Genomic DNA, 9,328 nt, shown 5'->3' with positions numbered 1-9,328 from the left:
GCCCAAAACAAGAGCCTCAACGGTTGCGGCAATAGCAATTTTGAAAGATTACATTTATGAAAATGCTTTACCGCAACCCCACCTATCAGAAATGCATCTTCCGATAGGTTTGACCAAAAAAGAAGTATTTAACTCTATTGGAGAAACACAAAGGCAAAGAGGGCATGCACCGGCATCTTTTCATACTTTGTATACTCTTTGGAAAAAAAGCTTTGGACATGTTAAAATCCCAAAGAGGCAAAAAATGTCAAAGTGCAACGACTGTGATGATCTAAAGCGAGCACTTGAGAGTGCAACATCTCCAGAACAAAAAGAAGCTTACAAAGAAAGAGAGAATTTCATCATGGACTTGTTCGACATTCTAGAATAAAATATGCATTTTGGAAGGAGCAAGCTATTTCTCACCCAAATGAGTACATGTGCATTATTGTAGATGGTATGGATCAAAATACAACAACATTACCTCGATTCGTTAACACTCCACCTAAGCTACAAGGCAAATACTTTTTAAAGACACATCTATGTGGAGTGTTAGTGCACGGATTTAAGTTTTTTGCAGACATATGGATTGATTCCTTGCATCTACACGATAGCAATCAAGTTGTAACATCCGTTATGAAGGCAATTCACAATGTACATGCAGAAAAAGGTCGCCTACCAGCAACTTTGAGAGTACAAGCAGACAATTGCGGACGAGAGAATAAGAATGTACTCTTCTTTGCATTTTGCTCAATACCAATCGCTCATAGAATCTTCATTGAGATTGAAGTTGGGTTTTTGTTGGTTGGGCACACACATGAGGATATCGATCAGGTATTTAGCACAGTTTCAAGAGAACTAAAACACAAGGACATGGAGACAATGGATGACTTGATAAGAAAATGTGGGAGGCAAGTTGGTGGCTGTAAGGAAGGAACAATATGCTCAATGGTTGAGAGGTCTCTTTGGGGTTAGAAATTGAGAGTTTCTTTGGAATCATGATTTATTTCAGGGATTTCAATGGTGCATCAACAAGTTGTTATGTTTTCATCCTAAAGTGTACTTTTTTACTTTGCAATGAGTAATCAACATGACATGTAAAGTTATCCTTTTACAATAATGCTAGTCAGTCTAAACATTGAAAATGCACAATAAATGATTGTCATTGCCACCTAAATTACATCAAATGCTTGTCATTTCCCATTGATTTTCCATCAACTACATATCTTGCATTCATTCTCCTCAACTATATATCTTGATTTTCCATCAACTACATATCTTACTAAGTGAAAGAGCCTATGCGTTTTCATTGCAATACTCATGGTTATTAATTACACTCTACATTTTTTAAACGGTGCTTTGGAGATTTTCAAATGAGAATGCTCACAACAAAAGTGAGTCTCAATATCAATGGAAATTCCATGAAGGTGTTTTTGAACATCACTATGGCTCACGAGATGAATCTAACTCAAATGGGTTTCAAAGTTTATTATTTTGTTGATGATAACGTAGTTTAGACACTGATATTCTATTTATTATTTGAGAATGTAGTTGATATTTCACACTTCATGAATGGCTATCTAGTCTATTTTCACATATTTCTCCTGTTTTTTCATTGAGGGGAGCTACAATTTCTTCCAAAACTGCCATTCTGGGAATTGTGTTTTTCTCGAATTATCTAATACGGTCTTTTTTCCTCTTATCTTCTTTTCCATTCCCTCTTCTCTCATGTTTTTCCCTCCTCTATTTTCTTTCCCTTTCCTCTCCTCTCCACCCTCGAGACATAGGTGAATATGCACATTCTTGCCTCCCTCCCTACGATGAGCTGCAGATTACCACTGGCCCCTTTCCTACCCTTGTCATGGAGCATTGATGCAAGGACACAAGAGTTGTTTCCAACTAAGACTAGAGGAAATGAGACTCCTCTCAAACTTTGATGACCACCCCTAGCAAATTCTCAAGATTTCACACCTCAAACCATGTATAGAGGAAGAGGCAATACCACATCTTGTACAATGTGAGGCTACGTGGTTTTACATCTTGGTGGTAGTGGTGGTGGTGTTGGAGGTAGGGTTTTACCACCTTCAGCTAAGGACAACCACCATATCCCTCGAGACCTGGAAGCTCTGGGTTACTATCATGAAGAAAATAGCAAGTTAGATTCTATCATGCTAGATATAGGATGAAGCAATAATGATGCGATGGACCCTGAACTCCCCGTACAAGGCAGATCCCCCCACCTAGAGCAAGGGGACATGCAAAGAACTGAAGGCTCGAAGGCACTGAGAATATTTCTAAAAATTTTTAGGACCTCTCTTGATAGCTTTCCCTCATTCTGCCAAGTTTCAAGTAGAATAGAAAATGTGAAGGCCGTCTCTTTTGCAGTGCACAAGCAAACCCGTCAACCAAATGGACCAACTCGACAAGATAGAGTGCAACAAACGCTGAAGGGGAGACCAATGCAAGACATGCCATGGGGCACCTATGTTGGAGCGCTTCAAGGAGGTGGAAGAAGCCTATTCAAGGCTCCAAGCCCCGAAATAATTGGCTTGGGAGCAGCTCTTGCCAAAAGCAAGGCGTATCTTCAATGAACCCAGTGACACCACATCTAAGCTAGGAGAACCAATTGGGAAAGACTCTAGAATAGATGGAAGCTCTCTCAAAACAATACAACCAAGTGGCTGTGTTCATGCATGGTAGTGGGATACACTCATGGCCCTTGCCCCCCCGCTATGTTTCTAGAAGGATGGGTAAAAAATTTATGGACACGCTAAGAGCTAAATGTGACAAGTATCCATTTCTTGAGGAATGGGCACATTGTTTTATAATTCAAAAAGCCAGAAATGGCGACAGAGGTAGTACAGAAAGGTACGTGGACAATATGAAGTCAACCCAATTGTGGGAGCCCTCTGTTAGTCCAGACTCACTGCCACCTTCAAAAGTCCCTATTTGGGTGGAATTCCCTAATCTACCTTTATCACTTTTCCCACCACTTGAAGCCCTTTTTCTCCCTCTAGGAGAGTTTCTAGGACTAGAAATTGAGACGTTTATTAGCCCAAGGGGCGACCCTCAAGCCTGTGTACTTATGGATTTGGCTGTAGATCCTCCGAATGCGATTCATGTTTTAGATGGGGTTGGAGTTGAGTTAATCCAAAAATTTTTCTATAAAAATATTCCCAATTCATGTTTCCTATGTGGTTTAGGTGGACATTTCATTAAGAACGACCCTTCTAGAGCACCAGTAGAGTCAAATTAGGTACCTCAACAATCAGAGACAATAGAAATAGAGGTCCCGATGAAACCCATCATCCAAAAGATAAAGAAGAAAAGACTGTAGAAGGATAGAGAGACTCAAGAAAATAGATAGTGGAAGAAGGGTCTTTGGCCAGTGAGGAAAATATGGATGAAAGCTCAGGAGATGAGGACTTTGTGGCCAACACACAAAATTTTGAAACTCAACTACAGCAGGTGAAGCACGCGGCTCTCTCACAAGATGAGCAAGAGTTCACATTGGTTAAAGGGAGATGGACAATTCAGCAGGAAAAAAGACTCCTACTATAGAACTCAGCAAGCTCCTCAAAGAAGATCTTGGCCGAGAGAGAAAAAAGGAGGATGTCCAGGGGATTTGTCTTATCACCCCAAGCCAGCGCCCCAAGCCAGACCTATGGATTTCAAGAAATTGAGAAATAAAAATTCCACCCAATGATGATGAACAAAACACAAGAGAAAATTTCTTTTCTTAGCATAAACGTTCAGGGGCTTGTTGAGATATTGAGCTCCACTCGTGATATGCTAGGGTGACCGTTGTGCATTTATGTCACCGGCTTGTTAGCTGCAAATGCGGTTGGTACACCGCCCATGAATAATAGCTGGATGACAACTATCTTTATGTACTCTAGTTAGTGGCTCAGTTAGTATGCCACCTAGGTTAGCTGATTTTGGTTTGAGACCTACATATAGGGTTCATCTATTCCTTTTGTATTAAGAAAGAGAGTTCTTTTGGCTTTCACAACTAAGAAGAGGAAAATTGTTTTCAGCCTCCACCTTTGTGTGTATTCCCCTATTGTGTATGTGAGAAAGCTGCAAGTGAGACTCCTTACTTCTCTCCCACTCTCTTCACATGGTATCAGAGCTTGGTTCATGGTAAGGAGCTCAAGAAAGCAAACCAAGTTTGCGGTTTCTTGGTAAGAGGATCAGTGTTGCTTTCCTTTTTTGAGTTTGGGAGCAAATCTCTGCAGGTAGCACAGTCGAAAAGTGCAAGAGTGCACTGTCTCAGATTGGGATGCCCTTTGTGGTGTGGCAAGAGGGCAGCATATGCTGCAGGCAAGGGCAAAGCACTTGGTGACATTATTTTTTTTATTCGAGGCCTGTTTTGGTGGCAGAAGTTTTTCGCAGGCACTCAAGAAAGTGCCCTGTTTTTGCTATGCGACCATTGTTCTACAGGTCGGTGAAAAGTTGCCACAAAAATTGCATCATATGCCTATGCACAGAGATATTGGGAGTGACATAATAATTCTTATTGCCTATTGATGCAAAATTGTCACTAGGAAGTGACTGTGTGGTCAAATACCACTTTCGTCAGTTTTGCAGATTTGCCCTTGTGAGGCAGGAGTTGTGTTTTTTGTAGTGACAGAATATTTTGCAGTGTTCTGTAATGGCGTCTGATGCTCTTTCACAGATTGTCACTGAAAAGCTCGACAAGAACAACTTCCAAGCATGGAAGTTTAGAATGACGAATTTCCGTAAGGAAAAAGGCTACTAGGAGTTCATTACTGAAGCTGAACAAGAACCAGTTATTCCTAATGTTCCCAATCAATAGGAGCTACAGGCATTTAAAGGCTGGCATGAGAGAGCCAAAAAAGTTATGTATTGGCTATCTATCAATATTTCAGATTCTATGATTGTGCACATTCAGGATGCAACCACATCGAACGAGGCATGGGACACTGCCTTAACTTGGTACGAGGCCTTGCCAAAAGATACCAAGGATGATTAGGAAAGCTTGGTCAAGGCAATGAAGGAGAGATTTGGGACATTGGAGTCACCAAATTCCTTGTTATTCTAGCTGGAGAAGATTTCCCAAAAGGAAGGAGAGTTAGTTTTGACCTTCACTTTATGAGGTATAAGGATTTATTCATCAAGTACCAACAAGCTACTTTGCATATGGTTGAGTCTTCTTCATCTTCTACGGGAGATTCTAATGGTTCATGGGCAATGGAACATCTCAAGATGAGCAAATTTGTTTATGGTTTGGATTCTACCGTGTGTGGAAAGGTTCTAAGCAAAAATCCCAGTAATTTCAAAGAGGCTCTTTGCATTGCTTTGAAGAAGAAGGTGGCCCACCAAATTGAGTCCACATTTCAGCCATCGACAAGTGTCATGACTCTGGCACATTGGGTAGAGGTAGCCTCAACATCCCAGGTATATACTCCCTCACTGGATCATAATATTGCACAATTGATGGCAGAATTTGCTGATTTGAAGTTGCACTTAGTGAATGCCAAGCCACCAAGGGCTTCAAAAACTGAGGATAAGCATAGGGATAAAAGCAATGTTACCTGTATGAATGTCAAGACAAGGGACACTATCATCCCGAATGTTCAAAATTGAAAAAAAGAGAAGACAAGAGTGTAGTACTCTTAGAAAGAACATGTTCCGAGGAGGAAGATGAGGAAGAAACTTTGACACCATTCATGACAAGAAGTCATAAAACTAGGAGTGACAAGGAAGAGAAGGAGCAGAAAGAACGGAAACATAAGAAGAAAAAATCATCTCGAAGAAAGATTGGACAATCTGATTTTCCTCTAGGACAAGGGACTCTTAGTTATGATCTATTGACAGACCTTAGAGAGAAGACTACACAAATCACATTTGGGCAGCTTTTGGCACTCTCTCCAATGATATGTTTTCTGAAAAGATGTATCCTATAAATTTATTGACAAAGAAAAATGTATCTTTCCAATGGGGACTAGAGCAAGATGAGGCATTTTGTTTGCTTAAGGAATGCATGAGCCAAAGGCCAATTATGCAACCTCCTAGCTGGGAGGATGATTTCTATGTGAATCCAATTGTGTCAACTCATTCAATGGGAGCTATACTACTTCAGAAGGGTGAGCAAGGATGCATGCAACCAGTGTATTATGCAAGTCGGCAACTCACAGAGGCTGAGGAGATGTACGGTGAATGGAGAAAGAAGGTTTATCTTTGGTCTTTGTAGTGAAGAATTTTAGGTCATACTTGCTGCCTCGCCCTTTTTTCTTCTTTATGTCTCAACCTGCTTTACAATTTTTGGTTCGCAAACCCAATCCTGCTGGAAAGTTTGCTAAGTGGATTTGTGAGCTTCAAGAGTTCTCTTTCACCATGTCCTACACAAGCACTAGCACACTGGCACACACACACCACATGACCATGTCCTCAAGTGTGTCCCCTAAACATCAATTTATCCAACAAGCTGTACTTTTGGCTCAAATGCCATCCTTGGTGGACAAGGAGACACTAGAGGATGAGAGGCCTAGCTGTGCGCTCCAACAACAAGTCCAAGCAGTTGCCCTCGAGACACCTGCAAACCAATTTGCCTGCCCATCCCCATGGCTCCCCTTAGACTCTCCCCATGGATTCTACCCCCTCTCCTACTATGAGGCCCACTTCGACTGGTGTTTTGGTGTACAGTCGCCCTCTATAGGCTCCCCACACTCCTGTATCCCCACATTCTGCTCACCAAACTTTCAAAAGATCGGTGTCCAAGTCTGACCAATCAAGTTTCACTTACAAGGTTCTTCATGAAGAAATGACTTATCCTGAACCCACTTCTAAATGTAGAACAAAGAACACTTTCCCCCATCCTCTTTTATACAAGTCATGGAATTTGAAGGCAATTCACATGTGCAGATACATCTCAATAGACTCTAGTAATTGAAAGGAAGAACATGTAAGGGTGCTAGAGCAATGCTCAGTGGGAAGCATATTTCCAATTAGTATTGGGAAGAGGTAATTCATACTACAAACTAATTTCTTAATTAGCTTCTAACCAAACCAATTTAGCGTATGATACCTTATGAGGCATTCATTGGATACAAACCACACATTGAGCATCTCTACATATTTGATTGCATAGCACATGCCCACATGGATGACCATCATTGTAAAATGTTGGATGTCAAGTCACGCAAATGCATCATGGCTGGCTACAGTGAAGAGATCAAAGCATATAGGCTGTATGGCCACATATAATGAAAGACCATAGCCTCTAGACATGTAGTATTTGATGAGGAATCTGAATGGAAGACATCACATACATAGGCGATAGTAAGCCGCATATAGAAAAGATTGATGAAAAAGAGAAAGAATTTCCAAAAGATCCTTCGAAAGAGCAACAACTCACACAATCTACTAGAGGATGTAGACCATCAACCAGGTTGACACATGCTTAAGAAGGAAAAGAAATCTAGATTGGAACCACCATTAGGCTCTTACAACCATTATCATGGCTACAAAAGCACCATTGCATATTTAAGGATGTAATTTGGTGGAAGCATACATTAACATGTTACATTTTTGGCTAAGTTAGCAATAGTAGTTCAAAAAATGTCTCTTGTAAAATTTTTGCAAATCAAACCATAACTTGTAAGAGATTATGCATCAAGATTTGTTTCTTCAAGATCCCTCCAATGACATATAGAGTGATTGAAAATTTTGGATTATGGGACATATATGAGTCTAGTTAGCACATCCAAAAATCGTGCCAATTAGTTCTACCCATGGACATGCTTTTTGGTGCAAATTAACATGCTGTCAACTAGTTGATATGCCTGCATGACAAAGTACCATGGATGAAGATATGGATTCTTTGTAAAAAATTAGAATTTGGGATTTATGTGACATTCAACCAAGAAATAAGGCCATTGGAAACAAGTGGATTTACAAAGTCAAGTATAATCCGAATGGCCTTATTGAAAGTTACAAAGGCAAAATAATTGCAAAAGGTTTTGTGTAGCAATATGGTCAAGATTATGATAAGACTTATGCTCCAATATAAAAAATGGATTCCATTATATTTTTGATATCATTAGTAATAATTAGCATATATAATGTGTACTAGCTAGATGCCAATCATGATTTTCTCAATGTGGATACATAGACAAGGCAATCTACAAAAGTTATGGAGCATGCCCTCAAAAGTGTGTGCATCACTTTATTATAAAATTTGAGGCCCGCTAACCCATACCTAATGTTCTCATTTATGTGTGTCCTTGGGTTGAGGATAAGCTCATGTAGTGTACTTTTGAATGATTACTTGGTTTGCATGTATTTACAAAACAAAATTTTAATGTTTTTGAATAAATTGCTAATCCTATAGTCTTCAAGATGCATGCTTCACATGCAACATATAACTTGTAATGCTTTCGAGGTCTCATTCTAGATCATTATTCCATAATTTTTGGGTCTCATGTTCAAGTTTGGAACGCGTACTACAACTTGAAGACAAATTTTTCCGAATTCCGGTGAGCAATGCATAAGTTATGGGTCATGCAAGATACCTATATTTAGAAAATTCACCGAACCTCACCAAAAATGGCCACACCCAAGCAAACAATAACTCTACACCACTACACCCTAGTCATGCTCACCAAAGTCTCATGTTGGACCTCACCATTCCGTGGAAAAAAGAATGTGTCTTGGCAAGCAAGGCCTTCTAGCTCTAAACTATCAAGCCCATCCTCCTCATGTTCCCTACGCCATCAATGGAATCGTAGCATCAATCTCAATCTCTGTAGGTGTGAGTGCTGATGCTTACTAGATCGTACAACATTCCCCTCTGCCATTATGACAATGCAGGATTACTATTCATCTAGTCCTCCGATCACCAAACTTGATTGCATTTTTTAACCCATAGGATCACCAGTGTTAACGGGGTTTAGAACTCCGCATTCATGTTTGGATTGAACAGGTTGCAAACCAAAGGGTTGATATTTCCACTTGACTGTCTGACCACACTCGGAAGTATTCTGAATGTGTGTTTTAAAAGGAACTTTCTGTCTCTCTTATTTTGAACTACGGATTTTAGGAAAAGATGATCAGAGACATTCAGTATACAAATAGACATAGAAAATAGTAAATCAAATTCCATTTACTTTCCAAAAACATTCACTTGGTACATTCTCTATCATGGAAGATGATCCCTCTCTCACACTTCATGCAGATTACATATTTTTCAGTTACAAACAATCCCCAAAAGTTACACCTTTATGATTGTACCCTTTCGGATCATACATGCTTTTTCTCCTTATCCAGGTAGTCATTTTTGTATACAGGCATGGATTTTGAAGAAGATTCCTATAGCAATCTAGAC

This window comes from Dipteris shenzhenensis, chromosome 20 (genome assembly GCF_047967505.1).
Source record: "Dipteris shenzhenensis isolate YYH24624 ecotype China chromosome 20, Dip_SZ_1.0, whole genome shotgun sequence".
Taxonomy (NCBI): domain Eukaryota; kingdom Viridiplantae; phylum Streptophyta; class Polypodiopsida; order Gleicheniales; family Dipteridaceae; genus Dipteris; species Dipteris shenzhenensis.
This window is presented reverse-complemented; position numbering follows the sequence as displayed.